At 34.4% G+C, this 19,986-nt stretch overlaps 1 long non-coding RNA gene across 2 annotated transcripts in view; it reads left to right on the top strand.

Annotated features, from left to right (window-relative positions):
- Positions 1–18,255, top strand: part of LOC121493355 — a 263,542-nt gene extending 245,287 nt beyond the window's left edge. For both annotated transcript variants that reach the window (XR_005988461.1, XR_005988460.1), the window contains 2 exons: positions 16,030–16,115; positions 17,077–18,255. This is a non-coding gene — a long non-coding RNA (uncharacterized LOC121493355). The remainder of the gene's footprint in view (positions 1–16,029; positions 16,116–17,076) is intronic.
- Positions 18,256–19,986: the final 1,731 nt, after the last annotated feature.

Here is a 19,986-nt window from a genome sequence, read left to right as displayed (position 1 = left end):
ACTTAGTAAGTATTCTTTTTTTAGGCGCTGATTCCCTAGAAATAATATACTTGTGATTTTGCAGTATGATTGTTTTCAAGCTTGTATTAATACTTTGATACTTATAATAAACAATTTTTTTCATAGTACTTATAAGATGCAATGGAACATATTTTCCCTTATGTCTTATAATTTGTTAGATAAATGATCTATAAACATAAGAAAAGCGGCAGGGCAATTTGAGAGATACTATGAGAAAAGCCTACTATGTTATCAAATTGAAGTCTAGGAACCAGCTTTAGTCATATCTGTATTTGATAAAACACTAGTACATTCCTCAAACATAGTATATACTCTGTATTTTTGTCAGATTACATTAACAGTTCTCTCACAGCTAGCCACTATTAGAATGAAATTTTGAAACTTTCTCCCAAAACCTAACTCAAGAGTGTTTTCTCTCCCAAGCTATCTCTTGGTCATGTCATAAAGTTCTCTTTAGTTATAATAAGGTTCTCAAAAAATTGATAAGCCTATTAAAAAATCTACTTTTTGTTTTTTTTAAGCAGGCTGGAAAGTTTGCCTGCATCAATAAAGTAAAATTTTAACCCTGGGCCTTGATAGCATATAGCATATGGTCTTTTATTTCAAAGTTGAAAATAGAGTAATAGCTAAATGAAATAACTATCATCACTAGATTGTGATGGGTCATACTCACTTTCTAAAACAGTCAGTAACTGAGACACTGCTTTGTTATTTGTACTGCAATGAAAAATTGATAAGAAATTTGTGCCACTTAAAAAATGCTGATTAAATCTCATTTAGGTAGGAGTTTCACACAGCTATGGGCCAGCATTTATTAAAGTGCCATTCTTTCTTTTGCTTTCCACTCCCTGATTTTTCTTTTCCACTTGGTTGCCAGGACTGCTTATTCACTGAAAATTACTAACACTTTGACCTCTTGTTTGAGAATGACTTACTGATAGACATGGGAAAGATGGATAATTTGCAGAATGACCTAACTAAACTCAATTGCAAGGAAATCAAGAGGCCAATCTGTCAATAGTGGATACCTGAGTTCTTATCCTAGGAAGAGGTGTTTTTGCTCCTTAGGCTCATAGATGGTAGACAGTTTATAAGTTCTTTATCCAAATGCTGTAAAGTTGAAGTAAATAAACTTTTGGGTTAGCTACAGTCAGGAATACTTTTATTTTCATTTATTTCCCAGGGAAATAAAAAAATACTCTTTGTAAATGTAAGCTTTTCTTTTTTACAGCCCCAGTTTTTCAGCCCCTTTTTAGTATCTTGAGTAAACTTCCAGACTCCCATCTCACTTCTTTTTCCTCTCTTCCTCTATTTATCTTAGGCATCAAAATCTCCCCAAATGAATATCTCTTTCCCATAACTTAATGCACTGTTTCACTGGCCTTACTTATGAATCCCCTGTTTTCTTACTATATGGAAAAAGAATATAATACAAAATAATTATCTATATACAAATTAATTACATAGAATGTGGTAATACATTCTACCATAATTATTGCTTATTGACATAAAATATCTGGCCCAAATCAGAAATTTCACTTGCAATTTTAATGGCTGTTTTATTTTCCTCTTAAGAATATATACTCTTATTTTCCTTACTGCTTCATTCTTAACTCAGTTTTATTTTAAGGGCTTGATCTATTATTGAGCCTTCTTGGCATATACATGTGTGTTCTCTTTACCCTAATATTTTGTAGTGTATAATGTGTATCATCACCAGTTCCCCATTTGTCATATATCTTGTCCCAAACCAAGTCTTGCCCATGTTAAAAATTCTATAACTGCCATCATCTTGGAAATGTCATGACATTCATGGATCAATAAAATCCTTTCCCAGAGAGGATGAGAAATATATGAAAAGAGCTTACTAAATTCAAACGGTTTCTTTTAAAGGTCCGATGGATGAGTAAGAGATTTGTATGAAAGTGATTTCAGGGAGGGGTTGTTGGATGAGAGTAGGATGACACTGACAAGATAGGTTATAGTGGTGAGGAATGGTGGGGGGAGAGGGAGTTCAATTTGAGATGCCTTTAAGATTCCTTCAGCCTAGAGATTATTTTCCTTAGAGTAGTGCAAGTAAAGGGGTGAAGAAATCAGGACTGCAAAGTGCAGAGGCTCCTCAGTGGCCATCACATCTCTGCAGTTTACTAGGCCACAATGAGATATAATGAGGTGCTTTGTATTCACTGTGTGTAAGAGAGAAAATCAGTTCACCAAATGCCTTTTTCTTGGTGGGGGGGGGGAGATGAATTATAGTCAGGGGGCAGCTTTGTAAATTTGAAGGAACATAAGGATGCTGGAAGGAGCCCTGTGTGTCCAGGGAATTGGATAGAAAACAAAAAAGGATTTTGATGTCTGTGCCCTCAATGTCACCCTAGAGCAAATAAGGAAAGGGAAGAATTGTGTGATAAAGGCTGTGACATCAGAAAAAATGAGCAAAGTAATTTTGCAGTTATAGTTAGAAAATCATTAAAGTCTGATGTCTAATAGGTAACTGAAATGAAGAAGGTAAGCAGAATGTCAAGGTCCTTTTAAAGAGCTTAAAGATTACAAAACAAATAAAAGGTTCTGGCAGCTTCTTAGACACTTGCAAGCTGGAGAATTCACAGAGCAACAAGGTGCATGGAGTTTCTCTCTTTTCCATTCCTTAAACAAAAAGCAAATTTAGACAAAAACGGTACAGTGTATGTAGCAACAATGCTGCCAGATGTACATGATGAGACCTTTAAAACTTACCCATTTTCTAAAATCAAACTGAAATAGTTTGGTCTATTACTTTCTATGGATTCCAATAGGAACAATTCAGATAGATATGCTTTTTCAAAGCATTTTTAAAAAGTCAAGGTCAACCAAAAACATAAGACAGTCCTAAAATTCAACAAGATCTTCTCCAAAAGGCAAAATTAATATTCTATACTTATGTTCCAAGGATTACAAAACACATGCTCTTTTACTAATATATTATTAATGATGTATTAAAAATTAATTTTCAAAGTGATTAAAGAAGTTAGAAAATTAATAATTGGATTAAAATTAACTTTTAATTTTTCAAGGTAACATAAGTATAGAGATTTTGCTTTTCTGTCATCCATTGAGTGGAAAGAGATAATGAAATTATATTTAATTCTAATTTCAAGATAAACTTGATAAATTCATTTCTGTAGGGCTTACTTAAAATTAATCCATTTAATAAACCTACAATAAATATTTATCATTTTTCAGTACTTGGTTTTTGTGAATTTCTGAGGTAGAAAAACAAATCCATTTGCAGAACATAAAGGCTTCGTGGACCAGATATCCTGGATTTGTTATAAAAGATGAGGATAAATACCAGATGATCTCACTTTTATGTGAAATCTTAAAAAAAAAAAAAAAAGAAAGAAAACTTTTTTTTTTGAGATGGCCATTTTCAGATTTTTGAATAAGAAGGACATGATTAAATGTCAGCCTAATCTGACAGTAGTATTGTACTATAGTTTGGAATGGGAGAGACTGAGACATGGGAGACAATTAAAAGGTGGTGATGAGAGAAAAGAGCACTTTCAGCTTTCAGTGCATTCACAAATGTTAGAAGTGTTAGGAGAGTATAGGGGGCCTGTGAACAATTTTGATTCAAATAATTTGATTCCTGTAGGAAAAAGAACATCCAGAGGAGAATGGGAGAGCTTATTTAAAAGTCAGATTAGGCAGGACCACTAGAAGCCTTGAATGATGTGCTACAAACTTTGAAACTCATTTACTAGAAAGTTGAAATGGAATTATTGAAGGCTTTTCAGTAGGAAAATGACATGATTAATTGATGTGTTTGTTGTCATGGAATATGACTGCTAAAATATCATTAAAATGTGTATTGACTGCAAAAAACACATCATCGTTAGTGTATTAATGAAATTGGATTATCTGAGACTTGAGGGTTTCTTTATTACTGCTCCATTAGCACAGAACTGAACATCAACTCTGTTTCTATTCCATGTATCTGTATGTGCACGTTTTGTGTTTTGTATCAGCTCTCAATTTCAAGAGATATTATTGAAACTAATGTGATCAATATTTGGTTTATTCAAGTTTGAATACATAAAGGCATTTGATTAGTGTGCTGATATTACTTCCTTTTCCGGTTGCCATTTTTGACTACATGCTATAATTTTTCCATCCATTTCAAAGTACCATGTGATTTTTAATTGCTATACACCAGGATCCTCTTACAGACAGTCTTGCACACAAAGTATGTGATCTTTAACTATATTTTACCTAGACATTATTCTGCATGGACAGATTATGTAGATATTAGACTTTCTTCAAATTTAATTGGTGTCATCCTGTATTCTAGAGAGTTGTTTTGTGTAAATTTGAATCTACTATTATTTTTTTTTTAAGTAATCAAGTGAAGACTTGAGGAAATACCAATGAAAATGCTAAACAAAAAAAATCTATCTGTGCACTGGGCAGCTCTGTCCTCTTAAAACATACATCATTTTTGTCAAAGCTCTGAGTCACAATCATTGTCCTTAAGTTTTATTGAATGAGTTTTTGTTCATCTTCGTCAGATGTGCCTTCCTTGAACTACGTGAAAGCTATACCCTTCAATGTGATGAATTGTGGATAGGTTTTACAATACACAGGAAGACCCAACAGTACTTAAACTGGAGAATCTTTATTTTTTTTATTTTTTATTTTTTTTTTAAATTTTTTTAAATTTATTTATGATAGTCACAGAGAGAGAGAGAGAGGCAGAGACACAGGCGGAGGGAGAAGCAGGCTCCATGCACCGGGAGCCCGACGTGGGATTCGATCCCGGGTCTCCAGGATCGCGCCCTGGGCCAAAGGCAGGCGCCAAACCGCTGCGCCACCCAGGGATCCCTGGAGAATCTTTATTGACAAGAATTTACTTTCACTTATACAGGAACATACACTATTAACCAACATGAGTAAGCTTGGCATTTGAATCCTTGTTGAGGTAAAAGCATTGTTGACTTTACAACTTTAACAGGACTCCTGAATCCAAATGTTATAAATACTTTCCAACAATTACAAAAGTATAAAGAATAATGTAATAAAAATGGTATATTCAACATGAAGCTTTGTCAGATCTTAACAACATTTGCATTGGCTGGCATCTTAAATAAATGTGTTTTTTTCTTTATTTATTTTTATTATTATTATTTTTAATTGGAGTTCAATTTGCCAACATATAGTATAACACCCAGTGCTCATCCGGTCAAGTGCCCTGCTCAGTGCCTGTCACCCAGTCACCCCAACCCCTGCCCACCTCCCTTTCCACTACCCCTTGTTTCCCAGAGTTAGGAGTCTCTCATGTTTTGTCTCCCTCACTGATATTTCCCATTCATTTTCTCTCCTTTCCCCTTTATTCCCTTTCACTATTTTTTATATTCCCCAAATGAATGAGACCATATGAAGTTTGTCCTTCTCTGATTGACTTATTTCACTCAGCATAATACCCTACAGTTCCATCCACATCGAAACAAATGGTGGGTATTTGTCGTTGTTTTTTTCTTTAATAAATAAATAAATGTTAAGTGTGGAGATGGTAGACTTTTTTCCTCTCTTTTTCTCTCTTAATGACCTGCTGTTTTTTGCTGGGTTTCTTGTGATGTCCCTTAGCATATGTGTGCACAGTTTGATAGGCAGCCACTGAACCTGGAAGAATTTGATGTCAGGTTTTGGAGTTCACTTTTCTGTGGTTCCATCTTCTCTGGGAAGTTGCTCCTCAAACTGTAGTCGGCGTGATTGTCTCAGACTCCAACCTATGTTACTTATCCCAGAGAGATCACTGCTTTCTGTAAAGGTGATGTTTTCTACCATCTCAGTGAATTGGAATATATCCTCAGGAAAAAATCTAGGATAAATGTTGACCTCCTGTCATGCCTATCTTCTGTCAGTGATAATCGCTCCTTCAGTTCCTTCTTTTAGGGACTCTTTAGTGCTTTTGAAAAGTTATGTCTTGCATATTATATAGCTCTTATAATTTTGGTAGAAGATCTATTCCAATAATATTTAGTCATTACCAAAATTCAATGTCAAATAGCATCTCTTTTAAAATTATATTTTCCTATTGCTTGTTACTAGTTTATGAGAATTCTATATAAGAAATTTTTATGAACTAATGAATTATAAGAAAAATGAACAGCTTTCTCATTAGTTCTAACATTTTGCCTTTATATCCTTTTTCATTTTTTTATGTAGGAAATTCTTTTTTTTTTTCTGTATATAATGGCAATGCTCTGGTTCATTTATAGTCCTTTTACTTAAAATTTGTTTTTCTTTGTTACAAGTTTACCAGGACTTCTCCTTCAATGTTGAATAGATGATACTATAAATATACTATAAATAAATATCAGAGTGAAACTGTGAAGAAACAAAGTTAAAAAAAGAGAAGCACAAAACAAATGATGCACTGCTTTTAAAGGAATACCAGCCTATAAAGACTGATTATGAAAAAAGAGTAAAACAAAAATTACCAATATCAAGAATTAAAGAGGGCATAACCCCAATTCTTGTTGACATCAGAAAGAAAATAAGAAAATATTATTAATAACTGTACAAATTTGACCATTACTTATAGATTTCTAGAAGAAATAAAAACACATCTGTATAGTCTGATATCTATGAAGAAATAGTATATGCTATTTAAAAATCTCACATTTTTAGGACTAAATGACTTTCCTTTATATATTTAAGGAAAGAAATAACATCCATTCTGTACAAACTCAGAGATTAGAACCAAATTGAGACCATTAATAACTTGATTCAAAAGTGTGACAAAGAGATTGATAGATGGAAATTTTAAGATAGTCACCTCTTCTAAATATTGATAAATAAAGTTATTTAAAGATGATGTGATTATGTATAGAGAAATTCCTAAATGCTCTATAATCAAACTGTTATAAATGACAAATGAATTTATCAGGTTGCTCAATAAAAGTCAATGTAACAAAATGGATTGTATTTTTTTCTATATTATAGCAACAAATAGGAAATAAGTAGTAATGACTGTAACAAAACCATTAGATACCTAAGAAGTAATATAACAAAAATATGCAAGAATGATATGTTGAAAATTTTAAGGCCTAATAAATAAAGGATGTATACCATGTTCATGTAATTGGAAGATTCATTATTGTAAAGATTTTTAATTATACCATAAATTCATATAGATTCAATATAATTCCTGTATTTGAAGAAATTGATAAATTGATACTAAAATTTACACGCAATGCAAGTAGAAAAAGTAATCATTGAAAACTTGAAAAAGAATAATAAAATAGTAGGACTTACACAAGGAGATATAAAGATATATATATATATATATATAAAGACATTTTAAAGCTATAATTTTGGGAAGCCTGGGTGATTCAGTGGTTAATAGTTAATGCTTTTTGTGTCTTTCTGAAGAAACCCTTGTGTACAGTGGGACCACAAAAGAGTTCAATATTTTCCTCTAAATGCTTTATTGTTTTGCTGATTGCATTTATATCAGCAGTATATCAGTAATTAATTTTTGTATCTGGTGTGAGGTAAAGATATACTGAGTTGTAGTTTTTCCGATATAGGTACCAACTGGCACAGCATCACTTATTAACTGTTAAAAAATTGATACATTATAAAATGTTATAATTAAGAACTGCTATTGACTAAAAACCCACGAGGAGAGTTAAAAGGCACCCAAATAATGGGAGGAATTATTAGTAATAGGGTATATGACATATCTATTCAGAGTAGTTTTTAAAAACTACAATAGGAAAAAAGACAAAAGCTGCACTTGAAGAATGGGGGAAAAGGTTGAAGAAATATATAAAAGAGAATTTCCAAATGAAGATTAAATTTTCAACTGCAGTGTTTACCTGGGGAATGCAAATTAAAACTCCCACCTATCACAATGGGGAAAATTGTTAAAAACTATCAAGTACTGGAGAAGAACTGAAGCAACTGGAAGTCTCAGACTCTGCTAATGAAAATGTAGTGTATTAATTTAAAAAACTGTTTGGCTATATCTACTAAAGTTTAATATGTCCACATATTATGGTTCAGCTATTCCTCCTATGAATACACCCTGAAAAAAACGCATATATATAATTCCCTTAAAATATGCTATGTAGTTTGTGCCATCATTAATAATGATAAAAAATCTATAAAGTACATAAGTATTCATTTAACAGCAGGATTGATAAGTATATGGAACTATAATTGCACAATAGAACACTGTATAGCAATGATAATGAAAACACTGCAAATATACAACACTTTGATCAATTTGGTCACCTTATAAGTGTTTCAGATTAACTTGGATGTCGCTTGCAGGTTAGTTATAGATGCCTCTTATCAGATTGAGTGATTCCAACTTATTCCCAATTTTATTTTTTTATTAATTTTTAAAGATTTTATTTATTTATTCATGAGAGATACACAGAGAGAGGCAGAGACATAAGCAGAGAGAAAAGCAGATTCCATGGAGGGAGCCCGATGTGGGACTCAGTCCTGGGGCCTCCATGATCATGGCCCTGGGCCAAAGGTAGGCATTCAACCTCTGAGCTACCCAGGTGTCCCATATTCCCAATTTTAAAAATTCAGGTTATATGTTATATTTTAAATCAAGTTTATTGTACCATAAGTTACATACAGAAAAGCAAATAAATCATAGGTATACAGGCATAGGTATATCTTTCACAGAGTTAAAACATCTGTGTAATTAGCCCCCAAAAAAGTATAACACTCCAGTAGTCCCACTTATGCCCTTTCTCTTTTGCTTCTCACTACTTGTATCTGCCTAGAATAACTGATATTCTCACTTCTAACATTGTATGCTCATTTTGGCTGTTTCTGGAATGCTTATAAATGATATGATACCATATTTATTGATTTATGACTTCTTATACTCAATATTATATCTATGAGATATATCCATGTTGTTTTATATATCAGTAGCTGTATCTGTACAGTAAATTAAAATACTATTCTATATAACACCTGGCTTTTAATTCCTAGGTACTTTTAATTCAGTTGTGATGTACTTTTTTTGTACATTGAAATAAGTTTTCTAAATCTTAAGAATCATTTCATTTTTCTTAAGAAATATCTGTCTATACTCTTTCTCATTTTGCCCTCATGTGATTATTGTATTCATGTAATGCCCATTGTATCAAGTGAATTCTTTCTTATTTGAGCCTCAGGGACAAACTTTTTAAGAGAGAGCTCATTTGTTAATTTGTGGTTATAGAAAGCTTATATAAATTGTCTTAGGCAATAACATTTTGGGTGTGTGTGTGTGTGTGTGTGTGTGCGTGTCTATCAGTGTAGACTAGTGGTTTCAGTGATTCTTAATTGGGAAGCCATTTTCCCCCAACGGGACATTAAGGTGATGTCTGGAGACATAATTGTCATAACTCTGAGGGTGCTACAGGCATCTAGTTTATAGAGGCCAACTATGTTGCTAAATATTCTGCAATGCACAGGGCAGCTTCTGGCAGCAAATAATTATATCAGTAGTACTAAGGATTAGAAACACTTGTAGACTGACTGGATTATTTTAATGGTTGTAAATCTTTTACTGAGCCATGTTTGCCAGAAACATGTTTTTGGGGCACCTGGGTGGCTCAGTCAGCTAAGCATCTGCTTTCGGCTCAGGTCATGATCCTGAGGTCCTGGGACTGAGGCTGGCTGGCATCATGCTCCTGCTCAGTGGGAAATCTGCTTCTTCCTCTCCCTGAGACCCTCCCACTGTATGTCCTCTCTTTCTCACTATCTCTCTTCTCAAATAAATAAAATCTTTTTTTTTTAAAGAGAAACATATTTTTATAGAAGTGTGACCCTTTTATTAAATGTTCATAATCATTGGCTATTTTGTTCTTAGTTTCCTTAGCTATTTTTAATCTCTTTATAATTAAAGCTATGTTTGCTATTTATTGTTAATATTAACAGTTTGTGGGTGTTTGCATTGGCTTATGCCTTGTGCCAAAGGTATGCTAATCAAACTGATGCTTTTATATTAATTTTGTAGCTTAAGATTTGTGGGACCATACAGTTTGATAGTTTGATTTACAATCTCAGATCCATGTTAGGCTCTGGCCTATTTTAAATTCTTAGAGAGGGCTCTTTATTTAGCCAAAGTCCATAGTTTGGATAGTCCATCCAAAGTCATATATGTGAGTATACATATATCTCCCATCTTTTACTGAAGGCACACTCTCAGCTTTATGAGGGAATATTGGTGATAATTCCTTCTCTTTTTCAAACATAGAATGTTATCCCCACCTGAGCATTGAAATCCACAATCCTTTATTTGTTAAGGAAAGGAGTGAACTGTTTCCCACCACACTCCAGCCAAGTGATCATTCATGTATCTCCTGTTTTTAGTTCCTTTTCCAATTTCAGTTCCTCCAAATTTCTCATAAGGATCATTTAAATATTGGCCAGGTAGTTAAAAGTATGCTTTAAAATTTAATCCTACATTTCTAGCTACTTGGGATCAGGTGGGTTTGCAAATTACTTAGATACATCATATTGCTGGAAACAGAAGTCGTTCTGCTATTTAAAATAAATAGCATTTTTTGTAAGTTATTTGAAGTAAATTTCTCATCATTTTGACTGAATTTATTTTTCACATGCCACTTGTGATTTCAAGAGAATACCTTGATTTCATAGGATAAAGCTATAATAATGAAATAGAATAACATCTCTGAAATGTTTCTTCGATAAAAACAGTTTTGTTGATGTTCTAGGACAAAAAAGTCAATGCCAGGCCTTTTTCATTCTCTTATGTCAAATCAAAAATATGTGTCAGTTATCTGATGTTGAGGCATTTCTTTTCTTTCTTTCTTTCTTTCTTTCTTTCTTTCTTTCTTTCTTTCTTTCTCTTTCTTTCTTCTTCTTTCTCTTTTCTTTCTTTCTTTCTTTTTTAATTCTTCTGGAGAAGTTCTCATTATAATAGGCAGCTCCCTCCTCATGAATTCTTGTCAGTCCTGGAAAATACAAAAAGTGCTAGCTTTGTTACTATCTAATGAATTTATTTAAGTATTAAAAAAACAGAGTCTTGGGATCCCTGGGTGGCGCAGCGGTTTGGCGCCTGCCTTTGGCCCAGGGCGCGATCCTGGAGACCCGGGATCGAATCCCACATCAGGCTCCCGGTGCATGGAGCCTGCTTCTCCCTCCGCCTGTGTCTCTGCCTCTCTCTCTCTCTCTGTGACTATCATAAATAAATAAAAATTAAAAAAAAAAAAAAAAAAAAAAAAAAAAAAAAAACAGAGTCTTTGTAAAAGTTAAGGTTTTTCAATTATCAGCAACAGTGAATTAACTGCTAACTTAAGTATAAATGTATGAATTTAATGAATAGGTACTAACTTAAATAGAATAAAGGAAAAACCTGAAGAAGTAGGTTTTGAAAAACCAAGAACTACAGCAGTTTTAGGCATGTAGGTTTTAAGAATTATTGTATAGTTTCTTCAGAACTCACAGAATGAAACAGCTCCAACTCTTTTCAGTGTTGTCACTCAGGCTGATTGAAATTCTCTGGAGAGGAAATCAGATTGACCTAGCTTTGGTCATGCGTCCATCTCTTACCCAGCATAAGAAAAGCATCTTTATGAAACGTCTCACAAGGACTCACAAAGGGAAAGCTTGGTTTTTGTATGTATTAGATACAGTAGCAGTGATACTACATAACAAACAACTACAGACTCTCCTTGTCATATAATGACAAAGAATTATTTTTGTTCATGTCTCAGTGTGTTGGCTGGTGTTTGGCTGATCTTGGCTGGGCTTATCTGGACTTGGCTTCAGGACAGATGTTGTTCTAGCTCTACTCCACCCACTTCTTATTTTTTGGGACTTGTGCATGGCATAGGGACATCTGTTTTCCATGGCAATGGCTGAAGAACACGAAAGACACTGATACAAGTGTCTTTGAAGCCTCTGTGTCTTATCTGCTATCATTCTTCTGACCAAAGGAAATAACAGCCTATGCTGCATCAGTGAGGTAGGAAACTATACTCTGCTCACTATTGGAAAAACTGCCACAGTTAAGAATATAAGTAGGAGGAAATATTGAGAATAAAAAAAAAATATGGTCTTCTCCTGCTTCCTAAAGGATGATCTGAGTGATTTAGCAAAAGATTGGCAAAAAGATACTAGACTGGAAAAATTTCATATGTACACCACAATGTCTAAGATATTACTCAAAAAGTGCACTGCATGAAGAAGTGAATGTAGGGAAACTTGGTATTAACTGTATTTTAGGAAAGAAAAGTTTTATTTTTTTAAATTGTACATAGTTTAATTTTGTAACATGGTCAGGTTTCAGTTTAGTCTCTTTGTGGGAAATCTGGTAATATAATTTTCAAAGGTCAAACTAGGGGGCATCAGGTTATTTCCCATGTGTGTGTTTTTTTAAAAAGATTTTATTAATTTATTTATTCATGAAAGACACACACAGAGAGAAAGAGGCAGAGACATAGGCAGAGGCACAGGCAGAGGGAGAAGCAGTCTCCATGCAGAGAGCCTGATGTGGGACTTGATCCCGGGACTCCAGGATCACGCCCTGGGCCAAAGGCAGGTGCTAAACCGCTGAGCCACCCAGGGATCCCCCTTCCCCTGTGTTTTGCTGTACACCCTCCCTTTCTTTGAAACCATTTATCTCTAGTAGATTAATATGTACATGGTTTCAGTCATATTGGAGAAAAGAAATGTATTTTGGGGATTTCCGAGGTACAATACTGAAGTCTCTTCACATTAACTTTATTCACCAATTCTCCATTATGCTTTAGTTTCCTAATTCATAATGGTATATGTAAAAAACATAGGGCCATTATAAAGAAACTACAGGTAAAAAGATGACAGATTGCATTTAAGGTTGTATATGAGTACCTATCCCTTAAAAGAAGTGTTTTCACGGGTTCTGTCCTTAAGTAAGATTGAGGGAAAGAATATAAGAGTATTGATGTAGGAAATACTACATTGATGTAGGAAAACATCAAAATGTGTATCTCTGTAGGAAGAAAGCAAAACTCTTAAAGGCACCGTTTTTAAAATTACTGAGATGGTGTCTTAATTGCCTGGACTCTGTACACTTGAGGTTTGTTACCCTTATTGGAATTTTTCTATATTGGGCATAGTGTCCACCCAGCATCTGCTTGCATTCCCATGGTGATGTGGTTCTTCTTAAATATTTCTTAGGTTTCTTCTCTGTTTAGTTTTCTAATATCTGAATCTGGACCTAATATCCAGGATACTGTCTAGCATGGTATGTGTGCTCTTTAAATTTTAGAGAATGAAGGAAAGAAAAAAAAAAAGAAAGAAAGAAAGAAAGAAAGAAGGAAAGAAGAAAGAAAGAAGAAAGAAGGAAAGAAGAAAGAAAGAAAGAAAAAAGAAAGAAAGAAAGAAAGAAAGAAAGAAGAAAGAAAGAAAAGAAAGAAAGAAAGAAAGAGAAAGAAGAAGAAAGAAAGAAAGAAAGAAAGAAAGAAAGAAAGAAAGAAAGAAAGAAAGAGAAAGAAACTTTCAGTTGCCGGTGTATTCTGAAGGGAAAACATTCTATAAGGGCCCATCTGTGGAGAACCTGGGTTTTCCCAGGAGTACACAACACTATACTGTTAGATGATGAGGACTTGGCAGTAGATTTCCACTTTAGAGATTCGGAGTTCTTGTTTGTTGTGACTATCTCCTCTTGGGCTTGTGTGCCTCTTCGTTCTTCTAAGCATGACGGTGATATCAGCTGAATTTCATTCCAACTCTTCTGAAATTGGAAAGCTTTGAATTTTCCCCTTGGCTGTGAGGATCAAGTTTAAATGCTCTTTCAGCCTCTTGCTGCATAGGGAGCCTACAGGATATATTCTGTCCTTGCCATGGAGAGCAGGCCTATCAAGCACGCGGTAGAAAACCTAAGGGGGTTGCTTGTATACTGGACTTGGCCAGTGTAGTGAGCAGCTTGCTTCAGCCCTCATTGCAAACATGTTAATTCAGGCTTAGTTATGCTAAAACCTCGAAGGCCTGCCCTTTAAAAATTAAATCTGTTCTTTCACACAATTATTGGCTGAATATAAATTATACTGAGGCCCTAACTAAAGCTTTGCCACAGCTGTGAGAATAGTTAAGCACAAATCAGCTAGTTTAGCCTGAAAAACCGCCCATGGCATGGGAGAAGTAGAACTTTGGTCACATGTGTTTTGCTTTGCAGTGTGTCAAATTGCTGTCATGGCAAAGGACTGTTTCCTGAATACTATTTCAGAGCTCTGGGCTACTGCCCTTATGGAATGATCCACCTGCAAATTGGCTTATCAGAGAGATTTGAGGGGTTCAAAACTGTATTTTCAAATGATCCAGGGTATTAGTAAATTTGAATACTTATTATTTGGGTCTTTTATGTTTGGATTAGCATTAACAACTTAATAATATATTAAATTTAACCATACGGAATTGACCATTGTTCAGCCATTTTTGATCTACAAAAATGGCATTTTCAGCATACTTCAACCTAAATGCTTTGATTTCTAAAGCCACTTAAATAATTCTTATTTTAGTGTTCTAGATATTTTAATCACTAAATTATCACTCAGTTGATAAATATGAACAGTGGGGAAACTGGCTTATCTTGATTCTCCTTTTGAGGCCTTAGAACTTTGGGGCACATTTTTGCTTTGATTGATACAGTCCTTTAGAAAAGAAAGGAGTCTTCATGCTGATGTGGGAAACAAAGGCAAAAGAAAAATTAAATTTCCTTGCTACCTACAACCCCACTGACAAGTCCTTGAAACAGGCAGAGTGACATTCCTCCAGGAACTCAACTGCCTTGATGTTAATACTTTGCTAAGGGCAAAGAGCAATCTTAGCCCGACCCCCAGGATCCTGTAAATCGACTTTAACATATAAAAATTCCTTTAGAAGCTTCATTTATGTCTACTCATCCCCTCACCCCCCACCAAGATACATGTTGGCAATCCTCCCTTAAGCAAAGCACCCATTGAAATACATTGGAAGGGTCTCATGACTAAGGTTTTATTAGACAGTAATAAATGACCTTTTCCTAACAATTACTAACCCCCTGAAGGTCGTGGAAACCTTGCTTCCAAAATTCCTTGGAGTTTTACCCTATCCCTAGCTTGAAAGTATGTAATGGGCCACTCCTCATAATCCCAGGGCAGCTCTTTCTGCCCACAGATCCTGTCCCTGTGCTTTAATAAAACCGCCTTTTGGCACCAAAGACGTCTCAAGAATTCTTTCTTGGCTGTCGGCTCTGAACCCTAACATCTTTCTACATCAATGCTATCCTTTTTGTTTGTTTGTTTGTTAATATTTCCCAAGGCAGATGTCCTGAGGGTTAGGTACTCCCAGCTTTTCCTCCTTCTCTGGCTCTTCTCTCTCTCTCTCTCTTTCTTTTTCTTTCCTTTTCCTTTCTTTTTGAATATTTATTTTTTTGAGAGTGAGAGCACACATATGTGAAGGGGGGTCAGAGAGAGAGGGAAAGAAGCAGACTCCCCACTGAACACAGGGCTAGATGCAGGCTGGATCCCATAATCCTGAGATCATGACTTGAGCCAAAATCAAGAACTGGTTGCCCAACAGACTGAGCCACCCAGGCACCGCTCTGGCTTTTCTCTTTCAAGAAAGGTCCTCATCTTGTTCTCTCTTCTTGGTTGATAGTCTTGCATTAGGTAAGAAGAAAAAATTCTTTAAAGTTTTACTTAGAGTTCTGAAGAGGAACCTAGGCTTCTCTTTCCATAACTCCTAGAAGCCAGAATAAGCTCAAGCAGCTGCTGCTTGCTTCTGAGCCAGGGTACTTTATTGGCAAGAGCTGCCACTGAGTCAGCCCTCCTTTTTACTGATGGTGTCATCCTGAACAGGTTAACCTACCCTATTTGAGGAATAGTCTCAACACCAGTAAAATGAGGTTAATACCACCTTCCTCACAGGACTAATGCAATGACTATGTAATTTATAAGCTATGAAGTATGCTCTGTCTATAGTAGATACTCAATAAACATTACATCCTTTTTATTTCTTTAGGTTCTTCAAACCCAAGAGAAATTTCAAGCAGAAGACTATGAATGTTGCAGACCTGCTTTTCCCTTCTTTTGTCACAGCTGATAGGGGTAACTAGAGAAATTGCAAGGAGTTTTATATTCACTTTTTTCACTTTTTTATTCCCCTAGTCTTTGGACTCTGATCTAGGAGGGTGGTGTTTGGTGCCTTTGTTGTGTTCCATGGACTTCCCTGAAAAATTTGGAGTAGTTTGTGGAATATGCGGGAAAAGGAACTTGACCAACATGATTTTCCAAAAAAAGTTCAAAATTCAAAAAAGAGTATTTGTGATTGTGCGTATTACTGGTATGAATGCACTTTGCAATATTAGTTATACTATAAATTGAAACTGGTAGTTATAAGTAATACTATTACCATTCTCCAAATGCTAATGAACTCAATTCAAGTGCAGATTTGTGTGATATACTTGTAGGTATGTCTATGTTAAATTCATTCTGAAAGTCTTGAGGATTGTTAAGGAGAAAGACACATGAAATACTCTTAAACTAGTGACTCTGATTATAGAATATATAAGAAATATGAATGGTTTCTATTACCTAATTTAGCATTTTTTCGAATATCTACTAAAAGCACAGCTCTGTGCTAGGAGCACATAGTCTCTCTTGCTGTTCCTTGTCCTGCTCTGTACTTACCTGTATTTCCTTACTCAACCTCTTTGAAAGAGCTCTGAGAAACCTGTAAGCTTTCTTGGAAGTCTCTGCTCAGAAACAGCTCTCTGTTATATCTTTAGGGAACAGAATGGCTGTGATAGTTGATGGCTGTACTGGGTGCAAATACAGCTATAGAGCTGAGTGAACTGCCAACTGGAAATAGCTCCTTCCTTATTCAAATGAATTTCTTTATTTGTTTAATATTGCCCTCAACTATTACTATTGCTTTGGGAAAATTCTATTCTCATTGGAAATACAAGGTTAGAAAGGAGCCTAGAAGTGTACAATGTAAGGATGGAAATATCAAAGAATCTATAATGTTTATTGTTTTATTTATTTATTTATTTATTTATTTCTGCAGGCTGTGTATTCTCAGTCCATGAGAAGAGCTAAAGAGAAGCAAATTTTCACTTCAATGCTTGAGAATACATTTTACACATTATTTATAACATTGGCGGGATTTAAACTATTTTGAATTTCTGTATTTATTTACTTTTTTTTCTCATAATGTTAGATCTTTATCAAAAGTTTTCTTGTTAAGTGAACTTTGGTATAGAATTAATGTTTTCTATCCAGACTTCCCTAGAAAATATAGCAGTTGTGTCACTATGGATTAATGTTATATAACCATGATATACCTACTCATTTGTTGATGACCAATTTTAAAAAGATTCTATAATGTGGAATCCATTATGGAGAATGGGTATAAGAATATGTTTCTTGCCTTTTTCACAAATGAATTGAGAACATCCATTTTGGTTGAATGCAATTAATTATTTTTACTAACAGTTAAAATATATGGCATAAAAATATAAGACTTAAATAAAAGCAGATGTATATTTCCAAGCAAAATCCTTTTTACTTTAAAAGAGTTATACTCTGACCAAAGATAACTCAGATAATTGGACTATTGTCTAAATAGCCAATCTACTTTTTTAGATTGATCTTTTTGTTTACAAAATGCAAGTATTCCTTTGGAGAAATTTTCACTAGTTGTTCTGTAGACACACTTATTATGATTACTGATCTTATTTTGTTAATGGTGCATAAAAAATATACAGAGGCTTTTAGGTTAGCTAAATGTTGCACCGTAAATTTTTGAAAGACAGGTACTAGAATCTGCAAGCATATTTTATATAAGCATTAATTTATTCTACTGCATGGTTTTCAGATTATTTATAGTTTTTACCTATTGAACAAAACAAAGAACATTGACGATTGTAAACTGTTTTGGTAAAACTGCATCCCTATGTCTTCAGGGTCTCTGTAGCTTTCACATATGTACAAGTGGTAAACTCAGTAATGGAGGTATGAAGAGTGAAGGTGATGAAGAGGGAGAAAGTCAAGAATGATTTGTAGAATGATTTTGTGATGGCAGAAGGGACAAGCGGAGGCTATTTTACTGTCAGAGTTGTCAATGGATGCGAACAAAAGTAAATTTGTTACTGACAGAATTATATTTGATACTGACAGAATTATATAAAGCTTGAATTATATAAAGATTGAATAATATAAAGCAAAGGGGTTCAGAAAAATAAAAGAAAATAATAAAAAGCAATGGACAGATAATATGTGGTTTCCTGGCCTCTTTCCTACTTTGTTATGGTTGCTTACAATGATTTCATTAAATTCCATTGAGGAATGAAGATAGAAAAAAATTAGGCCATTTAGTAATTTAATAATACTCCATTTATTTTGGTCTATAGTATTCTAGATCTAGGTCTTGGAACAATTCCCAGTGGATATTCTACATACACTCCTAAACTCTTCATCATTCAATAGGAATAGCTTTGTGCCAATAAGCCCTCGGACAAAGATTTATGCCAAAAATTTGTGTTGGATTGGTGATACAGATCTCTAGTCATCATTAATTTCATTTAGAATAAGAATTCCCCCAAAGAGGTGAGTTTTAGCATCTGGGTAGCAGAATCCAATTTAAATCAAGGATACTTAAAAAGGTTGTATTAAGCATGAAATTTATAAATAAAACAAAAAGAATGAGGTGGAAATCTTGAGCGCCTCATATGAAATCATCTATATCAGTTATTATAGTGTTACGTTCTGAGCTTTCATCACTGAGATATTGCTGACATCCCTGGAAAAAGTATGGATGGGACAGTAGTGTTTGGGATTCAGTTCCCTCTTCTGTTACCCTCCGATATGAATTGTCTCTCCTCCATTGTTCTTGGAGAAGCCACACACCTTTAAGTTCCATCTTGTATGAGCTTTCTGCCTCGCCAACACAGATTTTATCAATGCGACTAATATAGTTCTAGGTTTACCTAATGCTATTTACTATTCTACAAATGTACACAATGCAAGAAAATCTTGAAGTCTGGAGGATTGTCTCCCTTTATCGGCAGATAGACTAATGCTTACTAAAAGAACCCCCTGAAAGAAATATCTCAGTGCTGGAGCTACCACTGGAAGGAGGAGAGTTCTAAGAGATTTTCTAGGTATTCAGTAGCTCTAAAGGTTCCTCCTATTTATTTACATAAACATTATGTCTATTCACATAAGCATGTGAATTCACTTAAACATTATAGTTCTTGTTTCTCAGCTTAAGCAGTCATTCAAGCGTAGGGTTAAAAACTATTTCCCTTGCAGTATAATAGTGTCTTATTCAGCTTTCACATTGAACTATTTTATTTAAGCTTAATTTCAAAAATATTTTTTAACTCCTTACCTGTGTGCTATTTCATGGCCAAAAGTAAGTTAAAGGGGCTTAACATTAACATTAAGTAGAGTATAGTACTTGAGTTAAGAAAAAAAATGACCACTATAGTGAGACATAGCAAAAAGTGAATAGTAGGAGCAGGTCAGAATTGGTTGTAGTCTCATTATAGAAATATGTGTTTGAACTTCACAAGATTTCAATGTATCAACCCAATGCCAGTTTCACAATGAAGTGACAATGGATACTTGTAAAGCATGAGACATAAGCCATTAAGATAGATTTAGAGCATAACACTGTAAGTAAAATAAATACATAAAGTTAGGATTTCCAAATTTAGACTTTTATTTCCTAATATTTAGGCAGTAATACCAGAGACAGATAGTAGACATATCTTGACAGGAAAATGTCTGTTTCTATACTAGGACTCTCATAGATCTTCATAATTCTGGGAAAAAATATGTGATTTCCTCTAACCAGGAGGTTGGACAAACCAGTAGTTTCAAACAAATAACAATGCAGATAGAATTCCAATATCACCAGCTGATTTAAATGAAACCCAGAGATGCTGTAGGATTCATTTCTTGTTCACTCTTG

This window comes from Vulpes lagopus, chromosome 6 (genome assembly GCF_018345385.1).
Source record: "Vulpes lagopus strain Blue_001 chromosome 6, ASM1834538v1, whole genome shotgun sequence".
Taxonomy (NCBI): Eukaryota; Metazoa; Chordata; class Mammalia; order Carnivora; family Canidae; genus Vulpes; species Vulpes lagopus.
The sequence above is the reverse complement of the archived record's forward strand: the minus strand, read 5'-3'. Positions and strand labels throughout refer to the sequence as shown.